The 26,407-nt window shown below is 38.1% G+C and overlaps 1 protein-coding gene and 1 long non-coding RNA gene across 2 annotated transcripts in view; one reads left to right on the top strand and one right to left on the bottom strand.

Moving 5' to 3' along the window:
* Nucleotides 1–26,407, top strand: part of LOC124282508 — a 257,057-nt gene that overhangs the window by 169,720 nt on the left and 60,930 nt on the right. The gene's annotated exons all lie outside the window — the stretch shown is intronic.
* Nucleotides 5,646–25,432, bottom strand: LOC124282432. Its single transcript, XR_006900154.1, has 3 exons — nucleotides 25,421–25,432; nucleotides 11,051–11,059; nucleotides 5,646–5,708 (listed from the first exon to the last, which is right to left on the bottom strand). It is a non-coding gene; the product is annotated as an uncharacterized LOC124282432 (long non-coding RNA).

The following is a 26,407-nucleotide window of genomic DNA, read 5'->3' as shown; positions in this document are numbered from 1 at the left end:
TGAGGGAGTTTCATGGTGGACAGATATAACCCTTCTGCAATTGTTTTGGAGAGGATTATTGGCACTCTATCACCATTAGACTCCTTTGGGAACCTCTTGCACATCTTCTGTCCTGTTATCCATGCTTGGTGTGAAAGATTTGTAAAATTTGATGGTCTGGCTTTGATAATATGCTGAGGGATATTCATACAGAAAGACACAAGGGAACCGTAGCCGGCACCTGTAGGTTTTTAAAAATCCTGAAATGGGTTTGGAACATTTCAAAGGATTTTGAACCAATCAGATTTCATAAAAATTGGAGCTCATGGAAGCTTGATTGGGCAAGAAAATTGCTATGATTATAACCAGCTTAAAATCATCAGCTGTGTTCAGTTGTGCTCTAAGCATCAACTTGTAGGGTTAGGGAGTATGGCTTCCGACAGTTTTAGCAATATTCCAGCTATATCATAGAAAGGGACAAGGATTACCTCATCATATGGTCCATGCTTGGAATCCAACATGAGACTTCATCATGGTGACATGGGACATTGTTCATAGCTGAGCTGACCATCCTTCTATAAACATGGAGTGCCAACTCTTTCTCCCCGCACCCTACCCCCTCTTTTGGCATCCAGCATACCACTTACTGGGTACTTTGTCTTGGGTTCCAATAAAAGATTTGACTCATGTCAGTCTACATGAGTATATCTAGCTGGGATTTCATGTAGAATGCATGTCCATGCATGCTTATAAACATAGAGTTAAATATTTTATGGATATGTCAAATTTTAAAATAGAAAAAAAATATTAAACAATTTTAAGGTTGAAATCTGCATGCCAGTAAACCTTCATGGCATCCAGCAGCACTGCACTGTGGCATCTGTAATACCACTAAACAGGCATCTGGCATACCAGACTCATTTGGCACCCTCAGACTAGATTGGCACCCTCATCCTGGATTGGCATCCTCTGCCTGGATTGGCACCTTCAGCCTGGATTGTCTTCTTCAGCCCAGATTGGCACCTTCAGTCAGATTTGGCATCCTCAGCCTGGATTGGCATCCTCAGCCTGGATTGGCATCCTCAGTCTGGATTGGCATCCTCAGCCTGGGTTGGAACCTTCAGTCAGGATTGGCATCCTCAGCCTGGATTGGCATCCTTAGCCTGGATTGGCATCCTCAGTCTGGATTGGCATCCTCAGTCTGGATTGGCATCCTCAGCCTGGGTTGGAACCTTCAGTCAGGATTGGCATCCTCAGCCTGGATTGGCATCCTTAGCCTGGATTGGCATCCTCAGCCTGGATTGGCACCTTCAGCTTGGATTGGCATCCTCAGCCTGGATTGACACACTCAGACTGGATTGACACCCTCAGCCATGATACTGCCGCCAACAGCACTAAGCCCCGATCATCCCTCCCACGACCACAGGAAACATCAGCTATCAAGTACTGTCTGTATGCTCCCAGATCTATAAAATATAATCCCGTACTCCACTACCGAATCCCCCATAAGACCAACATTTGAAGAATTGATCTTCAGTAATGTGCAACAAAGCCTCAAACTGCAATATGGACGACACAACCAGACAGTAATATACATTTGGTGTGCTCAGCTTCAATAATCCCTCATACATGTATGATTGTATTGTGTTTCATGGTTTAGATTTTATAAGGTAACGTCTATCAATCCACGAGATATATGTATGACCCTTGCTTGGCCTGTCGAGTGTGGTGTCTGTGGACGGAGGAAATGGCCGACTGAAGGTAGAGATGGCTGACTTGTCTACATGTATGGAATGGTAGTTGTAAATCTGTCTGTCACAATGCACTGGCTTAGTATGGAGGAGGTAGCTCTCACCCCTCCCCAAGGGAACTGCAGTCTGAGTCCTCATGCTAACTTATTTAGTTTTACTCTGTATTTCAAATACTGGTATCTAATTTATCACTTATCAGCTGACTTAAAATTTATTTCGAAGTGCAATATACAACCCAGGAAAAATGTCAAAACATTTTCCTATTCCCTCTATCTTTTATTTCTCTGTTTCTCTCTCTCTCATTCTCTCTCTTTCTCTGTCTGTGTCTGTGTCTCTCTCACTGTGTCTGTCTGTCTCTCTTTCTCCTTCTTTCTCTCTGTCTGTCTCTCTTTCTCTCTGTCTGTCTCTCTGTCTGTCTCTCTCTCTCTCTCTCTCTCTCTCTCACACACACAGAGGCATTGTAACCTCTATTACTCCATGTGAATATTTACTTACCATTATTTAGGGAATATTGCAAAAGTTTAGTACGCCTTTCATCTTATAGCCATCTTCTTGCTCTTCAAGCTGGCATCTCTCGCTCATGTGAGTGAGTGAGTTGGGTTTTTATTCCAGCAATATCATGGCAGGGGACACCAAAAATGGGCTTCACACATTGTACCCATCTTGGGAATTGAATCTGGGCCTTCACCGTAATGAGCAAATGCTTTAACCACTGGGCTACCCCACCGCACCCTCTCTCTCATGAGTGTAACTTGGTCTAATTCTTTTATCATCTTATGATGATATGGACCTTTATGTAAGTATAGTGTGCCTTCATCAAAGAAAATACTCTTGTCTCCTAAGTGCATGAAATACTGTGAGCCAGAGCTGGCATGAACTCAGGTGAAACTATTGATTCAGTCAGCCAGTATTCCCATGCTCTTTCTGTGTTGAAATTTCATGCCGAAATGCCTCCCATCATTGATCCTGCCACTGACAATGCTTGAGTTGGTATCTTGCCTAAATAAGATAAAGCTGACGCAGATTTGTCATTAATATAGACATGAATATTTTTGTTCTAAATACCTCGAGTTTACTCTCATAAATTTCTTAAACAGGAAACTTCATCCAGAATCTGTCCCCCTTTCAACTCGGTCTCAAATGAAATTTGGTAGTTTCAGAGTTTTCATCTCTAACACCGAAAACCAACATCACAACTTTCATACTTCCTTATAACAATCATCGATCGACTCTCAGTGCCTTTGCCGTAATGGATGGGAAATATGCAATGTTTATCTAGCATATACCATGCACGCTGTTTCATGTAATGAACACTGAGACAGCAAGTTCCCTCAACTTTTAACCAGATTGTCCATCCTTGTTCCATCGATGACATACAGACCAGGCACTGACTAGCAACCGTCAACCCAGCCATTACAACAGCAGCAGGTCTTGCACTTCTTCAATCAAATTACAGCAATTTCACACCCTCCGTCCGAGTTATTCTACCATTTAATTTACCATTTCCTAATGCAAACTTGCAACGACTCAGTTGATCCAATCTATAGATTGCCATGTTATGATATATGAATTATGAAATAGAGGAAGAAGTGGAGCCTACAAAGAAGCATGGTTAGTCCTGGAGGATGAAAAGCTTCAAGTTAATCTCAGTTGTCTACAGAGCTACGTGTTTGTCAGGTATACCAACATAATAAGGGTTCTTACACCAGTGATATCATGCCTGTAAATATCAGCTTGTTGGGCATGGCAATAACGTAATAGCTTTACACTGAAGAGTGCAAATATTACAAGACTTGGGAGAATTATTGGAAGAGGATTGTCTCCCGGATGTCCATGCAAATGGGATCAAAACTGCACTTCATTGTTAGATGAGGAAGCTTAGGACCAAATTAGTGATGTGGAAACCAGTGTCTGAAGTGAAATATTTCCTCCTAAACTACAGGTCAGAATTGATGAAAATGTACAATCATTTGATTACCCTAATATTCTAGGGACAAGAACTTGAGATTACTGGTACTGTACCCACTTTCTTCATAAGTATTTTAGATACTTAGTGAGTGAGCAATATTCCAGCAATATCATGGAGGGGGACACCAGAAATTGGCTTCACACTTTGTACCCATGTTGGGATTTGAAGCCAGACCTTCGGCATGACAATGCTTCAACCACTGGGAAACCCCCCATGTGTTTACTTATTACAATTTAATATAGATGATTTGATATATAGATGCAATGTTTACTTATTACAATTTTTTAATATAGATGATTTGATATATAGATGCAATATTATCATTAAAGCAATTTTCTATAAGATTTGGCATTTCCAAGCTATCCTGACTTTAATATTCTATCATCAATGACCAGATAGCTTTAATAGGAAATAATCTAATCTTATCTGGAAGTGTTAAATTGGAGATGGAAACTGGAGACCATTGGTACTTAAAGAAAATCAACATTGGAATGAAATACTACAGTGTTGACTGTTTTTGGTTTGTCCTGCTATTCTTGGTGCCGAAGAATCTAAATAGTCTGGTAACTATAGAGTAAGAACATTGGCAGACACAAATTAAGGGTTCTAGAAACCTATCAAAATATACGATGACAGCTGAATTGTTTTCCGGGTATTGTACAAGATAAATCAGGAATGAGATATTGCTACAGCTCAACTAAATATACAGCCAAGGGATTATTAAAGATTGATTTTATGGCTGAAGTGGTGTGTGTTTTCATTGGAACTGTATTATTCTTAAAGAATAAGTAATGGCTGGAGAATTAGTCTCAAAGTCATAGTGTTCTAAAACAAACCACCCTCAAGCATGTTTATATTGGGAGGCCTTTTTCTAAAACAAATCTGTTTTTAATGTTTCAATAGTTTTTGATTATATATTTATACTGACATTTAGAAATGGGTGACTGGATTTGGAAATGGATGAATATTCATAAGAAATATATTTTGGAAGATTTACCATATCAGTGAACTAACCAGCAGTATTTTAGTTTTATAATGACATGGCAACTTATATGTAATTACTCTATACTATAGACATGGATCTTTGATGCTGAGTGAGTGAGTGAATGTGTGAGTGAGTGAGTGAGTGAGTGAGTGAGTGAGAGTGAAAGATAAGAAGCTGTGAGACATGAGATTCACCCTAGGACCAAATTTTCCTTGTTTCATGATTGACCATGATGATGATGATGATTATGAGATTTTACACACACTCTCCAATATAATGCATATTTCACACATTGTGTGAGAATCTTGTACCATGCATGGATGTCACTATCAGGGCAGAACATTCTCATATTTTTGCACACAATTAGGTTTACATGTATCACTATTTGATAGTAATTCATAAACAAATGCTGAAGATCTAGTGAGAATCATGTTTGGCCTTCTTTCATGCTAATGGAATATCCTTTGTCACATATATATGGCCAATGTGATACGACTGGAACATCATAGATGGCAGCATTAACATCCCTCAGTCACCCTTTATATGTTTATTGTCTGTGACAGTCCAGACATATATTTTACCATCTTCGTCATCAAGAAACACATGCTTCAGTCCATCCCTAGGCAAATGGAAATCTGCTGCTGCACATCTTGGATGCAGAAGATGTATGGTGCTGTAGAATTACTGCATGTCTGTATTTAGGCCAGACCAATTTTATTTCTTGTTTTACAGATTTTTGTCCCCAGAAAACCTAAAGGCAGGAGGGAAAAGAAATGAAAATATTAATCACCAGTCAAAGTAATATTCCTTTTAAATACTAAAAGTGTTTTACTTTTGGCAATTTATGAAGCGCATATGGGGCAAAAAAAAAATCAAACAAATTTTGGGGGTAAGTTTACATTTTTGGCCAATAAAAACGTTAGGATTTCTTTTTTGAGCAGGGAAAATTAATTTTATTATATTTCTTATTCTTGACAAAATATGACTGGAGGATCCGTAAAACAAGAAATAAAATTGGTCTGCCCTTACGTGGAATTTTCATTTTATGGTTTACCAATAAAATAGAAATATATTTGTTTAGTTTAATAATTTATCTAAGTAAACATAGAGTTGTATGGATTGATCAGTTACATGATATAATATTCGACTGCGGTGCAGGGTGTTCAGCAGTAATGTGTAGATGTGTCCCCCCTACACAGACAAGGCTGAATTCTCTTGTGGAGTTAGCTGTGTCCAGAGACTATACAATGCATTTGATCAATTATTGTTGCCTGCCATGATCTGGGAACCCGAGGGACAGTGTGCTGTGCAATAGTTCAATATTTCTAGTCCTAACTTTGATGATATCAGTTTCGCAATGACCGTTTGACTTTTGCTATGTAGAAAATTTGAATTTATTTTTTCTCGATACCATTAGGACAGAATGGACTTCGGTTCAAATGAGGGCAGTGTTTATTACCAGAGCTTAACTCAAACATTGTCAATATTACTTGATACAATTTTGTAGAAATATCAGTCCAGTCATGCACTTGTGTTTTTTTGCAATTAAGGAATTTAGACTTTTTAAAAATATTTTTTTGTGTTTCTATGACAACAACCATTGTTGCATCGTTTTTACTTCATTACTACTTAATTGCATGGTTTGCAGATTGCTATGGCTTTTTATCTTTGTATATTGTTTCCATTAAGAAGTGCCAAAAGCTAAAAGAAAAAGAGACTAAAAACATGTCCATTGTCAGAACAAATGGAACTCGCTTGTGTATCAAGTGATAAGTATTGCTTCTTCCTACTGATCTTCACAGAGTAGCAACATCGATCCTTCTGAGATGGCTGACGGTACCCAGTCAGCTGGCAGCATGTTTAATACATACACCTTGAAAGTATTGAGGGGGCATGAAAGTCTCATTACAGCCGGTGACATTGGTCTACTGACTGTATCACATTTTGCCATAACCCCCTTCTTAACCATCCATGTAATGTCATTTCATATCACCCCATACCCATGAAGGTCCGGGTTAGAATGTACCTTCAGTAACCCATGCTTGTCGTAAGAGGCGACTAACAGGATCGGTTGGTCAGACTCGCTGATTTGGTTGACACATGTCATCGGTTCCCAGTTGCGCAAAACGATGCTCATGCTGTTGATCACTGGATTGTCTGGTCCAGACTCGATTATTTACAGACTGCTGCCTTACAGCTGGAATATTACTGAGTAAAACTAAACTCACTCACTCACTCATATCACCCCAAATACATGCATCACTTTTTCATGACCTCCTTCCTCCCTCCCCTATAATAAATTACCAGTCATTCAATTATTTTTTATAATTAATAAAAGAAAAGTATTGGAAAGAAACTGTAAAAAACTATAAAAATGGTGCCTATATTTTTGCAGTGTCATTTTTTAATGACCCCTTACTTAATCCCATCCTCCCTCTGCTATGATAAATGACCAGTCATTCATATTTTTTCAAATTTAAAAAATATTTATTTAAAGAAAAGTAGGTCCAGAGACAAGACCCCCTTATAGCTGTGATAAATATAGTGCCCACTCTACAATTCTTTTGCAATCTTACTTTTTCATGAATCTGAACTTAATCTCACTGGCCTTCCTTAATCTCACTGGCCTCTGTCCGCTATGATAAACGACCAGTCCATTACATGATGCTGATCAGACCAGCGATTCATCTTTAATCATCTGCATCTTCACATATTGGTGTCATCACCTCACCTTGTAAAGATTACAAGTTCATTAGATGCGATATCTCATAACTAGTTCCACGGGGAGATAGATTGAGTTCCATTCAAGGTGGTCAAGTGTCTGGATGTCTCTTGGTCTTGAAGGAGATATAAAGAGCACTGTCACGGGCGCAAGTCAATCACTCAGATTATTATTATTACATCAAGAGGTGATATCATCAGAACTTCAAAATATAGGGATAGTCATGATATTTACAACATTCTTGACAGGGAGTACAAGCTAATCTCATTATATCATCAAAATGACTTCAACGATTTATGCCATTGCCACCATGAAATTGTTTCAGACCTTTGAACATTTCTTCCATCTTGACTGGCAGACTCACTACATGCGACCGTGACAGTCAATATTACATTACACCTTTTTGCCTAGAGTACCTTTTCGAAATCAATATTTCATGCTGGTCATGTTAATTTGCTGGTATATGTTTCATAATGCTGAAAATCATTGATCAAACAATTTGCCAAGAAAAGGTTGTAACGATAGCCAGAGATTATCCAAGCTGCTAGCTGGCGTAATCTAATGAAAGAGAGTCTAGACATTGAAATCTGGGACTATCCGTTCTGGACATGTCCGATGGGGTGGGATACAAACAAGTGATAGAGAGACTTGGACTAAACCTGTGGTACTCCGTTAATTGACTGGGCACATGATGATCATCAGCCCTGACACTTCATGTATTCATCCACGGATAGATCCCAGCATTACTAAATGAAATCTGCTGCAACAAAAACTGACAGTCCAAGCTGTGAGTTTCCTTCTAACAAGTGTCCAAGTGAATAAAGTGAGTGAATAACCCCTCTGCTTATTCAGGCCTATTGAAGAAATCACATGTATTGATTAGAAAATGACTGAACTGTCCACGTTTGATGACTTTGCAAATATAAGCGACAAAAGGCGTCCGTATTTGTAGACTTTGCACATGAATATAAGTAGTTGCCTTGAATACTTGACGATCCAACTTTGCAGTAAGAGCAACAAAACTGAAATGAAGAAATGCTATTGAAGTAGTTACTGCGATGAGTCTCAAGCTACCGAAGTCATCTTTCACAATCAATATATGGCAAACAATAAGTTAGTATATTTTATGTCCTTTTTTTTAGGAAAACAGCATCAATATCAGGCTGTCAGTATTTCTTTCCGTGCTTCCCATCTCCCACCCACATGCCTTTTTGTTTCGATGTGAAATGATAAAAAGTTTTGTATCTCATTTTACCCTGCAGCTGTGGAAATTTTAGAGCTGATGTGATAAATAGTGCTCTTACCCTTGTACACACATACAGAAAAAGGTCAACTCTGTTTTCCTTCATCAATACACGTCATAAATTAATTCAAAGACTACTATCAAGTGACTAAAATTTATAATTTCATGAAACAAGTTGCAGAATTGGTGGAAATCATTTTTATTTCTTTTATCCTTTATTCTGCCCACCAGCTCCCTTGGTAGTTGAAGTTACAGATGAGAATTTTGAAAAACTGGATGGTCTCATGGCAAAATAGAGGGGAGGGGTACAAGAAATGGCTTCATGTCTGTTACCCATGTGGGAATCAAACCAGGTCCTGAGGTGTAACAAACAAACACTTGTCCACTTGGCTATTCCACCACTCCATGGGATAAAACAATTATCTATGAATAAAGGGATGATTCTGTCATTCACAATTTAGACGATTTTTACGTTTAAAAATCAAATGATTTCAAATAACAAAGTACATATAACTGAGAAAATAACACAAACAAGTGCTATAAAAACATTCCTGCCCACACCTTCATCACAGGATCCTTATGGAAATGATAAGTTCAAATTAGTCTGTCTCTGTAAATGTGTGTTTGGATAGCATAGTGGTTAAGGTGTTTACTTGTCTCACTGGAGTCCATGTTTCATTCCCCATGTTGGTACACTGTGTGAAACCTATTGCTTGTGTCCTGTGTCAGAGTAGGTTTACCTTCGAACCAAAGAAATAAATGTGTCTGAAGAAATGACACAGATCTATTCATATGAAATTGTCACATATCGTTTCCTGCTATTTTGATAATTGAACCTGAAGACAACCAGATGCTCAAAGAGTTTCCACACAGAGGACAAAAACTTGGATTCGGTCATGAGAAACTCCAGGCAGGAAGATCTGTCACAAATGCACGTCACCAGCTGTCTGTTCATCAGCCACAAGGTAAAATCCCCTGGTTCTAAAACTCTGAAATTCATTTGGTTAAGCAAGAGCATATGACAAATGCATTTTTTCAAACCTGCTCCATATATTGCTTCATACACTCACATTGAAAGGTAAAAGACAAGTGGCAAAAACAAATGAATTTCATATGCTGCTTTTGCAAAGGTTTTCAACAATTTGGTGTATATCTGTGAATCACTTGAGTAAATAGCAGGATAGCGAGCTGTCTGTCCTGTTATTTTATGTGCTGATTATCTGTCATTCTGAAGGAACTACAGACAAGTGGCATATTACAAGAATAATAAGCCTATTGTATGATACTCAGCAGATACAAGAAGAAAGAAAAGAAAGGAAAATGAGTCAATAATGGTGGTTTATGGCTGTTATTTGAGCAGCATTTAGATAAATCGAAATGTGTTTGCTTGATGTGGGCAAAAACCAAAGAAGACTTTTATCATTTTGTGAAATAATCATCGGCATAGTTTCTGACAAGCTGAGAATCATTACGTGGGAGAAGAACACACTTTCAGTGCAGATTGTGGATCCTGAAATGACTAAGAGGGGTAACTCTTCAAAGTAAAATGAAGCTTTGGCCATCGATGTCTTTAACAGTACACGGTCTGTGCATCCTGGCTTGAGTAAGAGAGGCAACTCTGTATAGAACATGCAGTGTTGAGACCATCAGGGCAATCGGATGCAATATGGAAGGTATGAGTGTGACATAAAACAAGCAGCTGTTGTAACGATACCTAGACCCGTGAAGATTCAGTAACCCATCCTTGTCAGAGGTGGCGGCGTGTGGTCCTGTGCTCAAAGCTCAGGTCACAAATCGGTGAAGTTAAGCAGCGTCGAACTCGGAGAGTCCTTGGATGGGTGACCGTGTTTGGCAGCTTGACTCCTGAGGGCTTCTAGGACTTGAGTCCTGCCCCACAACGAAGCACCTTAGGCAAGTGAGCTTGTTCAAAATTGTCTCTGTTCACCAAGCAGGAAAATGGGTACCCGGTGGAAAAAGTCATATGACTATAACCATCTAGCGCCTAACAGGCAGCTTGGGTTATCCGGGGTAATAATGTGCTGTACCTTGATTGTTAGCGCTATGAGCATACCTAGTGTGGAGTTCGGCGCTATATAAATGGACACATTATCATTATTATTAGAGGTAAGAGGCGAATAACGGGATTGGGTGGTCAGGCTCACTGACTTGGTTGACACATGTCATCATATCCCAGTTGCGTAGATCGATGCTCATGCTGTCGATCACTTGATTGTCTGGTCATACCTTTCCTAAATCTGACACAAAAATCTAAGGCTAAGTACCACAAAGTCATCTGATCAGTACTGTCTAATATTTCATCTAGAAAAATAGTGGATGTGTGTTCCATTGTGAACACTGATACTCCTCCCAAGTGTTTGGTTGATGCCAGGAGGACAGTGACCTTATGATGCTGGTCTTGGTGACAGAAATGTGATAAATTGCATCTGATCACTCTTCCCCTGGCAATAGGCAAAAACTGATCTTGTTAGTTCAAATTGCTTGGTTTGAACCAGGAACAAAAATATGGCTGCCTTAGTTTACAGATTAAGTACTGCTTCGACTGTCTTCTGTTTATGGAGGTGATTTGATTTGTGTTCCAGACCTTTATGCATTTCTTCAGGTTTCATTTTTTTTATGCCATTCTGACAAAAAACTATTATCATTAACTATACCTGATGTTTCAAGACCAGATTCCACTCTGCACAGTGATCTTACAGATACGATTGCCAGAAGCCAATGTTAATGTAGATGTACTGGAGTAATAATATCGGTAATGGTGGGATTACTTTGTTAAACTACACCACACTGTCTTGAAAACTTTGTCCAGAGCTACTAATCATTTGATCATAACTTACCTATATCACATATGTGATTTGATAATGAAGTGCAGATGTTACATACATCATCCTGTGTAGGTGTATGAGAGATCTAAAAATGATCTGATTATGTAGTCTGTGCCTAGTTAGCCAAAAAATAGCTTATATTTGATGTCGTCATTGGTGTCATCACCTATGTCATCATTGATGTCATGACTTGTGTTACTGCTCATCATTGTGTCATCACCTGTGTCATCAATGATCTCATCACTTGTGATACTGCCTGTTTCATCATTGGTGCCATCACTTGTGTCATAATTGATGTCATCACTTGTCTTACTGTCTGTTTCATCATTGTGCCATCACTTGTATCATCATCGATGTCATCACTTGTCTTACTGTCTGTTTCATCATTGGTGCCATAACTTGTGTCATTATTGATGTCATCACTTGTCTTACTGCCTTCTCAACTATTGCTGTTTCATCACTTGCATCACCACTATGTCATCACTTTGTGTTGACATTTTCATCTGGGTTCATCACCTGAATCACCATTGGTGTGACCATCTTGTGATGGCTTCATCACCAAGTCACTGATTTGCAATGACTTCTGTGCAGTAATACAAACATTACCTAGGAATTTATAATTTAAAATTTATATGATTAGAATTATCTTATAAATCATCACATTAACCGAAAACAAAGCCATTGTCTCTATAGTCAAAGTCTCAGCACAAGACACCAGATGAGTTGTTAGACAATCCATGATTTGTTGCAAAGGTCAGTTCAGTGGGATCTGTTAAACTAAAGATGCTATTTCCACAAAACTTTTCTAATGAAGAGGTGGTAATGCCTTTGGCAAATTTCCATGACACCTATAACTTTGGCGGTTATCCCATGTGTCCAAAGAGTGTCTGAGTTATGATTCTATAAAGCTCACAGCATGATTATACAATAAAAACTGCTGATTCGACAATAACGCTCTCCACTCCACGAGACTATTATCCCCTCCAAGAAATGTGACCCAAGAGATTTTCGCCTATTATGGGTAAGTGACAGTTTTGGTTTGGGTTATTATGCTTGAAATATTTTATTCTGTCATGTTCACGACTATCATGCTATTCCGCCATGTAATAGTGCAGTTAGGAACTGTTTATGTGTTGGCAACATTTAATCATAATGGATCATGAGACATGGGAAAAATAGGATTTTAACAAAAAAGATTGTGAGGTTATAGTCTCAGTCTGACAAAACTGTCAGCTTAAAAAAGGATATTTTTATATTTAATTTAAATCCAAGTTCGTTTTTATTTAGGTCATGTTTTTAAATACCTCTTGAATTAAGATTTTAAGAAAATCAAATACAGGATTTGAGTTTGTTAGAATTCAGTGTATATCACAAACACAGGAAACACATCCAGAATTACATAAGTCATCATAATCATTTATTCAGTCATGGATCAGTATAATCATCATATAAAGGTTGAACCTGTGAAGATCCGGATTAGAATTCAGTGTATGTCACAAACACATCAAACACATCCAGAATTACATGAATCATCATAATCATTTATTCAGTCATGGATCAGTATAATCATCATATAAAGGTTGAACCTGTGAAGATCCGGATTAGAATTGGTCTTCAGTAACCCACGCTTGTTGTAAGAAGAGGCGACTAACGGGATTGGGTGGTCAGACTCACTGACTTGGTTGACACATGTCATTGTATCCCAGTTGCGTAGATCGATGCTCATGATATTGATCATTGGATTGTATGGTCCAGACTGGATTATTTACAGAACGGCGGCATATAGCTGGAATATTGCTGAGTTCAGTGTAAAACTAAATTCACTCAGTCAGGTTTCAAGGTGACTGTTTACTAGTGGTGTTCCAATTAATTGAAATAATCGAAGATTGGTCGCATTGACCAAACGACCAAGCAATCGATCACGTTTTCTCATAATCGAACACAGACAATTTTGGAAATACTGGTTTAGTGTTTGAAACACTTGACGATGGAACATAGCTTAGAAGTTGTCAGAGGCTGAAAATATGTTTAATTCTTAGAAAGCTCACTTCACTTGCTGAAAAGTCATGACTTCATATTTCTTAAACACTTCAGGAAGTTTATGTTCATAATATAATAGTCATCACTTTAAAGTAACAAGTTGCATCATTTTACATTGGGTGTGAAATTTGCAAATGGAATTTGCGCACGGTTTCTAAATAAAACAAAAAACAACAGAACCAAAATCTGAAAATTGACGCTAGCCTATTTGTTTCGATGATTACTCGTTGGTAATGAACCAATTATCAATTGTGAGATTTCAACCAATTCCCAACACTACTGTTCACAGACCATCGTCACACAGCTGGGCAAACAAACAAACATATAGGACTATGACCATTCTGTCATGTCATCTGTTGCATGACTGTTCCAAGTTGTTCTTGATGTTACCCATGTTCTTGGTGGGTTTTTTTGCCCATGTTCTTGGTGTTGCCCATGTTCTTGGTGTTACCCATGTTCTTGGTGTTGCCCATGTTCTTGGTGTTGCCCATGGCGTTCTACAGTAAACGGTTCCATTATCCACATAAGTGTGCTTGCTGTACAACACATCATTGAATGTTGAATAGGTCTAGCTGTACATCGCCTGACATAATGATGTCACTGACCTCAGCATCTTGAAAGAATTCTCTATAGGATGTGAAAGTGGAATGACCATCTACTCTTATCAGTATTAGCAATGTTCATCAAATCTTCTGCGTATTGCCTGCTGCCTCACAGGCTCCCTTGAAAAAAATCCATTTTTTGGACTTTGATGGTCATGTAATTTTCTAAGGCTAACTGTATAGAAACCTCATCCATCTTTCTTCACTTCTGCTTCTGGCATCACAGCCCTACCTATTTAGCAGGCAAAGGTGACATAGTGGTAAGGCTGGCCACCACTGACATGCAGAGTTATGTCCCTTTGGCACATCAGGATCTGCTGATCAACATTCCCAGATTGACTGAATGTTCTTTGGTTTGTCAATATCATACCAATACTTATCGGAACCACCAAAGCATATAGTGAGTGAGTGAGTGAGTTTAGTTTTATGCCGCTTTTAGCAATATTCCAGCAATATCAAGGCGGGGGACACCAGAAATGGGCTTCACACATTGTGCCCACCAAAGCATATAACATGGACATATGCCACTTTGGGTTTCTTTAGACATTAATCTAATGTGTCATGATATGACTCGGTCCTGCCCACTCACTCACTCATTCAGACTTACAATTGTTGTAATGAAGCTACAACAGAGACTACATATGCCACCCAATCTCATTCTGAGAGCATTATGGTTCAATCAAACAGTTAGCATCTTCAGTCACCATTGCTTGGGGTGGGGGGTTTAGCTTCGTGGTTAAAGCGTTTGCTCATCACGCCGAAGACCCAGGATCGCTTCCCCAAATGGGTACAATGTGTGAAGCCCATTTCTGGTGTCCCCCACTGTGATATTGCTGTAATATTGTTAAAAGCGGCGTAAACCTAAACTTACTCACTCACTTTAGATTTTCCAACCACTTTATGGCATAACCGAATATACTGCTTGAAGCCGTACTATCTCACTCACTTAAAACGCATGGAAAAATCTGTCATTGTAGTATGTCTACAACATTATAATGAAAACCCTTCTAAGATTGAACCTTTGATCTTCTGTTACTTTTCATGTTGAAGAGATATAATAATGACTGTCCTCCAACATTGACATTTCATTGAAGTAATTATATGAATCCATCAATATGGAGGGAGAGCGCGGGGGTGGGAGATAGAGGATGGTGGGGAGTGGGGGTGGTAGATAGAGGGAGCTAATTAAGCAAGAAAATAAGAGATGAGGTCTTAATTTCATCTCTTGTCTATTAATGCTTCCAATTTCCCCAGCATGCAATAAAACCTTGTCTGGTATTGTTATAGAGCCCATAAAGCTTAGACGGATTATACATAATTGACACTGAATCTGTATGGTGAGGCAAATCTAACCTATGCCACAAGAAAGTGCATGGCTTTCAATAGACTAACGCGTAGTCTATGAGTTTGTAGTTTTCATAGAAACAAATAATTCCTTTTAAATTGCACATTAGTCCCTGTGAGAAGGGAGATTCAGCACCTGCAAAATTCTAGACTTGCTTCATTAAGGGCTTTAGCATTGCAGAAAGGGCTGGGCGAAAGGGTAAAATAATGTGGTTCAGGGACTGTGAGACAGATTACCGTAGGCTTTCAAGAGCTGATCAACTGCGAGGATCATGGGATCTGTGGAGTACATGCAGGTAAGTGAGTGAGTTGGGTTCAGAAATGGGCTTCACACATTGTGTCCATGTGGGGAATCAAACCCCCAAGGCCGTGGGCATCACCAGTGAACACTAGGCTACCCCACCACCCTGCATGCAGGTGAGTGGGAGGTCTGGTTCTTTGCTTGTGTTTTGTTTATCCGAATTATAAACAGGATTTGGGTTAGGGTAGGTCTCCAGAAACCCATGCTGGTGGTAAGATTTGACCAAATGGATTGGGTGGTCAGGTTGGTTGTGTTGCATCATGCCTATCGCCTAGATCGATATATGAGTCACTGGATGGTCTGGTTCAGACTTGATTATTTACAGACTATCATCCACCTGCAATTTATAGTATAGGATTAATCTGACACACAAAAACATAACAAGCCTTATGATCAGGTCTGTCTGCTCAATTGTGAGAAGACCGCCTCCGTGGTGTAGTGGTTAGAGCGTCCGCCCGGAGAGCGGAAGGTCGCGGGTTCGATCCCTGACCGCGTCATACCAAAAGATGTTAAAATATGGTTCTTGTTGGTCCCTGCCTGGCGCTTGGCATGAATGGGTCGGCTCGAGTCAGTATAATGTGTCTGAGTGGGGTATTCATGCTTCACTGCGGCATGGTATCTCAGTGGGCTAGCACTATAAAACCAGCTTAAGTCTGGGCTAGTACATGCAGCCGGCGATACACATACACACGCATGCACGTTGTCATATGAGCGAAATATTCTCAAGCGCAGCGTTAAACCCAATTTCACCTCACCTCACTTGTGAGAATTAATGTATGACAACACATCCATATACCAGGAAATTACCCGTGTTCGAGTCCCCACATGGGTACAATGTGTGAAGCCCCTTTCTGGTGTCCCCTGCCGTGATATTGCAGGAATATTGCTAAAAATGGCGTAAAACCAAACTCACTCACTCACTCTTAGAGATGACAGACTAGATCAACAGACAGTTGAACACATGACTGAACAGATCATCATGTAAATGTACAGATTAACAGATAGGTGAACATATGAACAGATTAACAGACATGTGAACAGGTTACAGATAGTTGAACAGATTGTGAACAGAATTACAAATCTGTGAACAAATACAGACAGGTGAGAAATCATCAGATAGGTGAACTTTTTAAAAGATATATTGACAGATATTGACAGGAAAAAAAGATCAGTACACATATGTAGAGACCAATATATAGGCAGTGATGTCAATGCATGCAAGCTAGATAGTTGAGCAACTAAACAGAATGGTGGATATATCAACAGTAAACAGAGCAAGCAACACAAATGGCTGCATCGGAATAAGTAATGTGCTGCAGTTGTGGCAGTAGGCAATTTCTAGACTGTGTCAACAGACTTTAAGAATGTTCATATATAAACAACATCAGTGAGCTTATGTCTACATAGGCGATGACTATTTCTAGCACAAACTGCTATAGATGCTAGCTGGGGTATAACAAAGAGTCGTTTCATCATCAGGATGAGGCACATGGACCATATCAACACATGGCAATTTAGCTGAAAGACTACACCTCTGCTGGATGCCACTTAATTTTAAACTTTGACAGACAAAAATGATTACTTGACAAGTGTGAAGTTATTTCTTTACTAATCTCTGTCTAAGAAAACCTAACATACAGATTACAGCTGGATTCATGGCAGAAATTAATGTGTCAATATTCATGTTCCAATACAAATCTGTACCTACGCAATCAATACTGCTTCAAACTCGGTAGGCAGTAAATTATGGCAACTGGCAATAATATCTACACCGCCACGACAAATTGGTGATTTGTGGAACCCCCTTTCCTATTAGGATCATAACAAGGGGGCTTGAGAGCTGATGGTGGTCTGTCCCCCTGCTTATTGAGGATATCCGGCAAATCCTGTAATGGTGTCGAGAGATAGGCACATGTTCCAGTGCAGATGGCCTGTAGATACCACTCTTGATCAGCAAGGAGATCCATCAGCCTATGTCTCACAGTGTCGTGCAGTGTCTCACAGTGTCCTTGTATGTTTCTCCCACTCACAACGCCATTGAGACACATGTGCGCTTTCAGCTTGGAAGTGATCCATGATTGGGATTTGTAATAATTCCTTCACATCTTTAAAGGATTAGGCCAGGGGAACTTGTTCAACACACTAAGACCTTAAAAGCAGGCAGCTTGTATATAGACAGAGTAGTATGAAAGAAGAAAACATAAACTTAACGTGCCTAATACCCATTTTCACCTACTCCTGATGGGGATGGGATTGAAGATTCTTGTGTAATCAGATCAAAGGTGGTTTATTGTTACATTGTCAGCCGTTTGCTTTTGATGATGATAATATTCTCCAGGCATCAGCAGATGCTCAAGCAGGAGAACGATGATCTAGAATATTCGTATAATTACTCTTGTATGATGTAAACCACAAAAAAAATTTTAGAATATATTTTAGAACCATCAAAGACAGGCCACAGACGGTAATTGTATGTCTCTAAAATGAACTTGCAATTTGAGGATAGATATCCTGGCTGAAGTGCTCGTCTTTCAATGAATAATCTCAGGATGTGTACAAAACAGGCTTTGGGTGTAATTTTCATGACTAACTCTGTATCATAAACATCTGAGACGGGAAAAGTTTCAAACTTTGTATATACATAAAGTACTGTTTTGTGACCATTGGGAGGATGATATAAGGCAACCATGTTAGTTCATGTGCTTACTGAATCATTTATGTTTCCACAAACATATTAGAACACACTATTTACTAAAGAGTTAGTTCAAGGTGACAATGAACAGCACCTTGTTCATCTTAGACAAAATGTACAACACCCTGTAACAAGCTGGGTGAAATGTACAACACCCTGTGACAAGCTGTGTGAAATGTACAACACCCTGTGACAAGCTGGGTGAAATGTACAACACCCTGTGACAAGCTGGGTGAAATGGCCAACACCCTGTAACAAGCTGGGTGAAATGGCCAACACCCTGTAACAAGCTGGGTGAAATGGCCAACACCCTGTGACAAGCTGGGTGAAATGGCCAACACCCTGTAACAAGCTGGGTGAAATGGACAACACCCTGTAACAAGGTAGGTAAAACAACACCCTGTGACTAGCTGGTTGAAATGGATGACACCCATTGACAAGCTGGGTAAAATGGACAACACCCTATGACAAGCTGGGTGAAATAGACAACACCCTGTGACAAGCTAGGTAAAATGGACAACACCCTGTGACAAGCTAGATGAAATGGACAACACCCTGTGAAAAGCTAGATGAAATAGACAACACCCTGTGAAAAGCTAGATGGAGTGGATGACACTCTGTGACAAGCTAGATGGAATGGATGACACCCATTGACAAGCAAGGTGAAATGGACAACACTCTGTGACCTCAACTTTGATTCATGTTGAAATGCAAAGTCAAACATTCAGAAATGCAAATTATCCTGTTAACATAAGACATCATAGGAACATATGCACTTCGTATGGTGTATGTCGACCCAAATTGCTTACCCTTGCCGCTAACTGATTTTAACATAAACATACCTCTAAATACTCTGTCAAACATTTTTAACTGTCTGTGATAAAATAATCCAGCATTAATACTCAAGGTTAACACATCACATTCTTCTCAAGATCTTCTTGATAATTTGCTATCAGACATATCTTTCTTTTGGAAAAAAATACACTGATGCTATGTTAGACTATTTCAACAACATATTGCAGTTATCAGATGCACATGTGGAACAGCGGTGCTGTCTTGCCACCTGCCAAGATGCATAACAACATTGCATCAATAACATATGGACCTGTTTATGCATGCATGCTACCCTCAGTAAAATAATTACATTCAGCCATTCAGCTCTACTTACCTGTATTTATACCTGTATTTATCAAGTGCAAAGGCAGAGTGTTGTGAAAACATAACGTTCAGATGCTGTTATCAATTATGTCAAAATCTGTCACATGCAACATTCAATAAATATCTGACTAAATATGTTTTAGCAAATATCACAGCTTCTTTTTATATGTAGGACAGATCAATTATGATTTGGTTTAGTGGTTAAAATATATGTGCCTTTATTGCTATAATTAATAGTTTGCATTTTCCAAACTTTTATATGTACATGACTAATTAAATATCATTCAAATGTATTTAGAGAACTTCAGAAGAAGCTTCAAAATCAATAATATCTTATCAAGTGAGTGAGTGAGTGAGTAAGTATGGTTTTACGCTGCTTTTAGCAATATTCCTGCAATATCACGGCGGGGGACACCAGAAATGGGCTTCACACATTGTGCCCATGTGGGGATTCGAACCCGGGTCTTCGGCGTGACGAGCGGACACTTTAACCACTAGATTACCCCACCGCCCCTTATCAAGTGAGTGAAGACATCTTATCAAACCATGGATGTTTAATATAAACAGTCATCAAATGTATTTGTTTAATAATAATTACTATATTAATTCTTAAGTTATTAATATCAATAATTCATAACTATAATCAAATACTTTCTGTCAAGTTTAACCACATGCTTCAGTTTCCAGTATCCTCATCTGTTTGACCCAGATATCACATCAAATTGGCCAGGCATTATGTAATTAATACAATTCCTCTTCTTCAAGAATTGTCTCCCTTGATGTGTACATCTGACACTGGTTAATCTCAATATGTTGTAACATAACTGATGTTAATAATCATTTATAATCCTCACATCTCCAATGTGGCTGCTGATAAATTTGAGATAGATTTTTAACCTAAAGATTAGCAAATTGATATTACCAGGACAATCAAATGCTAATAGAGCTCCACTTGGCCACTAATTCATGACAGACTTCAACATGTTAGCCAAAAAAATGAACATGTGTTTATTTTAACAGAAAAATGCTGAGTTAATGATAGTTTATAGCAGTTCACCAATATGATAGCAAGAGTTTTAGGTTCTGCTCTGAGACAGACGTACTATCTTAAAAGGGATCTGTTTTCCCCCAAAGAAAAGACTTCCATCCCCAACATTTCTCAACTGTGAGTGACACCAAGTATTCTTACAGCAATAAATACAAAATATATTTCTGTCAGTCTTATATGTAAACAAAGTGAATGTGTAGAAGTAAATGTAACCAAAAACATTTGTAACAAACAAATATACATGCAACCCAAGACAAATATGTGTATAGCAATATTCCAACAATATCATGGCATGGGCAACAGAACAAGCTTCACACATTGTACCCATGTGGGGAATCACATCCTGGCTCTGGGGAAAGCTTCAACCACTTGGTTGCCCCACTCCCCGTTCTAGGTTTGAATCCTGCATTATCCCAGTATTATTCTTGGTTTGTAGGCACCATGAAAGCACTGAATGATGGTAAGATATAGAGAGTGCATGCAATGATGCAGACTGTAGAGCTGAAACCCATGTCTCCAACATGCTGCTGGTGAAATTTAAAACTCAGTCTAGTTTCCAGTTTAGTTTTGTTTGTACAATTGTTCAATTCCTTGGACAAATGTTGGATTAGTTCAAATGTACATATAAAGACTTCCATTGAGCTTTTCTGGAGCCAGCATGATGGGAATCATATCATAGTTGTCGAAATATCTTTTTATCAAATCAGTCAAAAGCTTACATTAGTTTTAGGTTTCCCTTAAATGTTACCACGAATGGAGACTGTATGGCTTAAAACTATTGATTCTGATGTTTAAAATGCCACATCCTTTCCCTCTCTAGCAGGCGATGTTACGAAAACTAGATGTTGCACTTGATTCTTTTAAAAGTGGGACAAATTTTATCATTTACATGAATAAATTCATTTTCTTAGATTACAGGAAGATGTGTTATGAATTCAAATTGTTTTCCATTTAACTACCACATAATATGAAAAAACTGTTGGAATACAAATGAGAATATTTTGAATCATTCATAGTTTTGACATATTACTTGAGATTTCTCAGGATATATTTTACGAACCTGGTGTCTTCTTACATAAATGTACTTAAGCCCAGACATTTGATTATGAGCTGAAATATCTTCCTTCTATTGGAACTTTATCACTTTAAATGCCTTGTAAATAATTTCTGTTCAGTGGGAATGACTTTTTTATATTTAAATTCTATATAAACACTGTAGTTATTCTGTAATAAGAAGCCATTTATATAATAAACTAGGATATGAATTTCATGATTTATCTGTTTTCAGGAAGATATTATCCCTTTTTACAGAATTCTTAATGAATTTTAAAACTGTAAAAGCTACCATATATTCACATCAGAAAGTATTCATTGTATAAAAAGAGAAATCGTTTTAATAAATTATCAGTTTTCAGGAAAACATCCACAGACATTTTTCAAAATGTGGAAGAATTTGAAAAACAAAACCACACAACCACGTTCATGTGTTTTTTAACTTAAAATATCAGGTGCTGACAGTGAAACCGCTTGGAGAATCTCTGCCAAGAATTTGGTAATGAAGTCAAATCTAGTTCAAACTCACCCTGCAGGATTCCCTTAACAAAACATTCAAGTCTGAAAAAAGTGTGTTTACTTTGTCATTTTAGCATCCTGTGGTGAGTTGTGCCATCTAATTACATGGCCTGATTGCCTGTGTGTGTTTTTACACATGTGTGTCCCTACTAAGGTGTTCTGGCCTGTCAGGCTGCAAAGAGGCCAAGTGGCAACAATAATCAGCCTCATATCACTGTAATTAACAACTTGTATACAACAGTCTTTTTGCCATCATGCAGATAATATGTCCGTACAACTGGTGTTAAATAATACTAGCTTTAAAGACCTGACATGATCAAGACTTGAAACATTAAGATACACTGTAGTGTTCAGCTTCCATTTAACTTCTGAACTGAGAAGGTTCATTGTTGGAATAGGATTGAAATAGAGTTGATGTGTTCTTCGAATTACTCTTCCTAATGGTGAGGTGTCCCAGGTGATGAGCTGCAGATGATAGGGTTCCAAATGATGATTCCTTAAAGAAAGAAGATGGATGTGAAGGAAAGAAAAGAATCTAGTTCCAGCTTCATTATGACTGGGTGGCCCAGGCGTCTAAGGCACCACCATCAATTGTACAGAGTTGCTTCCCTTAGGCATAGAAGGAGCCTATGGTCATGGGTTCAAGCCTCGGATTCTACCTGATTATGTTATATATTTTTACAGCATCATGAGTTTGGTCGAGTTTGAAATTGTGAGATCTGCATAAATTAAGTTTTTGTCCCTCATTCAATTGACATTACATTCTATGGCTGAAATATTTTTCAATATGGTCTTATACCCTCACTCACTCACTCTGATAGACAGGCATTGTAAAACAAATGTGTTCATGTGATTATTTAGTATTCACATAAAAGTGTATACAACCCCTCTGGCTTTTCATTTCCATGGATAAGACTATTTCTAATTTCGCAACTAGAATGTAGCAGAGATAATTGATACATTCATATGTTGTCCTATATTTCAGTCTAGAATTCACTGATTATGCCCTCGTTCAAATACTAAACACTAGCTAAGCATTTTACATCTTGCACCAGTTATCATTATGAGACTGAAACTGGTGCCGACATAGGTAGATGATAGATCTACCACATGTACAGAAGTAGCATATACACTGTAGCCAATCAGCCTGAGATTATCTTGTACTTCTTGTGTTGTGAATTAGCTGCAGTTTCATCATCAATCTTTGGTCATGAATTGTTTGTTCCAGCTGCTCATTGATTGCAGCTACTAGAAATATTTTGTCTATTATTTATATCAAGTAAAATGGCTTTTATCCCAGTTTCATCCCCTAAATACCCATGAAGATCCGCGTTAGAATTGGTCTTCAGCAACCCATACTTGTTGTAAGAGGCGACTAACGGGATCGGGTGGTCAGGTTCGTTGACTTGGTCGACACCTGTCATCATATCCTCATTGTGTAGATCGATGCTCATGATGTCAATCACTAGATTGTCTGGTCCATTCTTGGATTATTTACAGGCCGCTGCCATATAGATGGAATATTGCTAAGTGTGGCATTAAACAACAAACAAATAAAAAAAACATTCCCTAAATATTAAGATCCAGGCAGAATAACAAAAACTACTGTCTTTCATCATTCCTTGCATGACACCATAATACTTCCTCTCTCCCTGTAGAGGCACAATCCATTAGACCTTAGATGTGGTCCTTGGATTTATGTCCACAGCTTGTTCTGGAATTTTGATATTGATGAAACAACTACACTATATCAAAAACTCAATGCCTCTACTTTCTCTCTCCCCCTCGCCCTTTCACTCATTTGTTTTGAGAAAGTTTTGATGACAAACTTTGTTTCACTTATCTTCAAGTCTCTTCTTCAAGGCTTTTCAGTATCCATATGTTTCTCCAGGGCAAATCACTATACTGTCTCCAATTTCATTCCATTTCTGCTGAATTAAATCATAACACAAAACACGCTGTTTTCCTAAGGTAAAAACCTGCCACTGAAAACAACAGCAGCTTTTTAAAACTGATCAAAGCCTACAGTACTTATGGTGATGTGATGTAGAAATATTTTATTCATTTAAAACCAGTGGCTTGACGGAATTGTATAAAGCTATGAGCAATAACGCAGCTTTGACAAAAACTCTGAAAAATTCCCATCACTCCAGGAGATGGTGTCGAGAAATACAATCTATGCTTTGATATCATAGTGTAATCATCATATCGAGGAATTCTTTATTCAGCATTATATGTGTACTCTCTTGAGACTTGAACAGAACACTGTACATGAATTATTTAAAATTTAGTCGTTACAAAAACAGTTTTCACTGACAGGAGAAAAGAAATATTCCCATATTGTTTGAATTTGCAGCTTCAGATCAGAGTTGTTGGACATAGCATGGGAAGGGTTTGATTCAAAAGATGCTGACGTTATCTAAACATGTATTTCATTGAACATTTGTCACAGTTTTCTAACCGTATCTTGTTTTAATGTCGCTATATATCAAATACCATGTTTTGAGAAGAGAAACTGCACAAATGTTTCATTTTTCAAGTATTTGAAACATTTGTACATATAACGCTAAAGTGTTTATGAGACTTTCATTTCAATTTAAGAGAATTTAACACATTTTGAAAAATGATTTTTTTTTCCTAATGGTTTATTGTGTCAATATCTGATGTTAAATGTTACATGCAGCATCCGGTGGCAATATGTTAGAATTGTCACAGCTTGACTACGGGGGCCCTACAAAAAGATGGAACGTTACAATAAGAAAACACACCCCCTACCTGCAGAAGACATTTCTTAGAGGTCTTGTACCAGACAACATATACCATTCCATCTCTGGGGAAACGGATGCCAAGCTTCAATGATCCTGTGTTTCAATTCATGTTTTCACACATAGCTTCACAAAATAAACAGTTCCGTGAATTTAGGTTATTTTATAAACTTAAACTGCAAATGATTTTGATATATGATTGCTTTTTCAGATATTTCTTCTCATGTTCCACATCATCAGCAAGTATTTTTTAAAGTTTTACCAAAAATCCCATAAAACAAAGGAATTACAGCACTGAAACAAAAGTGTATATAAAATAGTGCATTAAACATCAACATGGAAGTAAAAAGTGTGATTTTTCATTTTGTTAAAAACAAAATATTTCTAGTTAAATGGTATTGCAGACAACATTGTTTATATTGGGACATGTTTATGTACACAAAAATGCTGCAAGTGCTTCTTTTTCAGAATTAATTTAAATTACTTGAATACTTTTTAAGACGTCAAGCTGTGTGTAATTATGGATTATCTGCCCCAAGTGAATAATTACTTAGACCCTTATACTTCACAAAGGGCAGATGCTCTGTATAATGCTTTAAACCCTCAGCTTTTTTAAGAGACAGACTCTCGATAATTCTGAGTTTTATGTGGGTTATGCTGTATATCATTCACTGTAATTTATAAACAATGAAGAAAAAACAAAGTTTATTGATGTCAATAACATTGTTCATATGATGTCATGTAATCAGTTTGTGACATCATTTACAAAGGATGACATCATACATATACTTCTCAATGAAGCAATGTGTATATCATCAACCATCCATTCAGCATTTAGAATGATGAATGTATACATTTGCAAATATCAGAAAGTATTTATACTCTCTTTATAGGTAATATTATGAGGCCCCCGAAGATCACGGGGTAGAATAGGTCTTCAGCAACCCATGCTTGCCACAAAAGGCGACTATGCTTGCCGTAAGAGGCGACAAATGTGATCGGGTGGTCAGGCTCGCTGACTTGGTTGACACATGTCATTGTATCCCAATTGTGTCGATTGATGCTTATGCTGTTGATCACTGGGTTGTCTCAACCAGACTTGATTATTTAAAGGACGCCTTCATATAGCTGGAATATTGCTGATTGAGGAGTTCAACAACAAACAAACAAACAAACAAACAAACAAACAAACAAACAAACAAACAAACAAACTCTTCACGTTCTTTTTGGATGGTAAAGACTCCTCAGTACCAATGTTTGAGATGACATTTGGCACCAATGTTTATGCTTAGTCGTCAACAGCAGATACTGTAATTCTTCTTTATATAATATCTATTGCCATGACCTGTTATGGCTGTCAAAAACACTGAAGGCTATATGAACTCTCCAAAGG

The sequence above is a fragment of the Haliotis rubra genome, unplaced genomic scaffold (genome assembly GCF_003918875.1).
Source record: "Haliotis rubra isolate DU_JTF1 unplaced genomic scaffold, ASM391887v1 Scf3, whole genome shotgun sequence".
Lineage (NCBI taxonomy): Eukaryota > Metazoa > Mollusca > Gastropoda > Lepetellida > Haliotidae > Haliotis > Haliotis rubra.
Note: the sequence above shows the minus strand (reverse complement) of the source record. Positions and strands in the feature narration are given on the sequence as shown.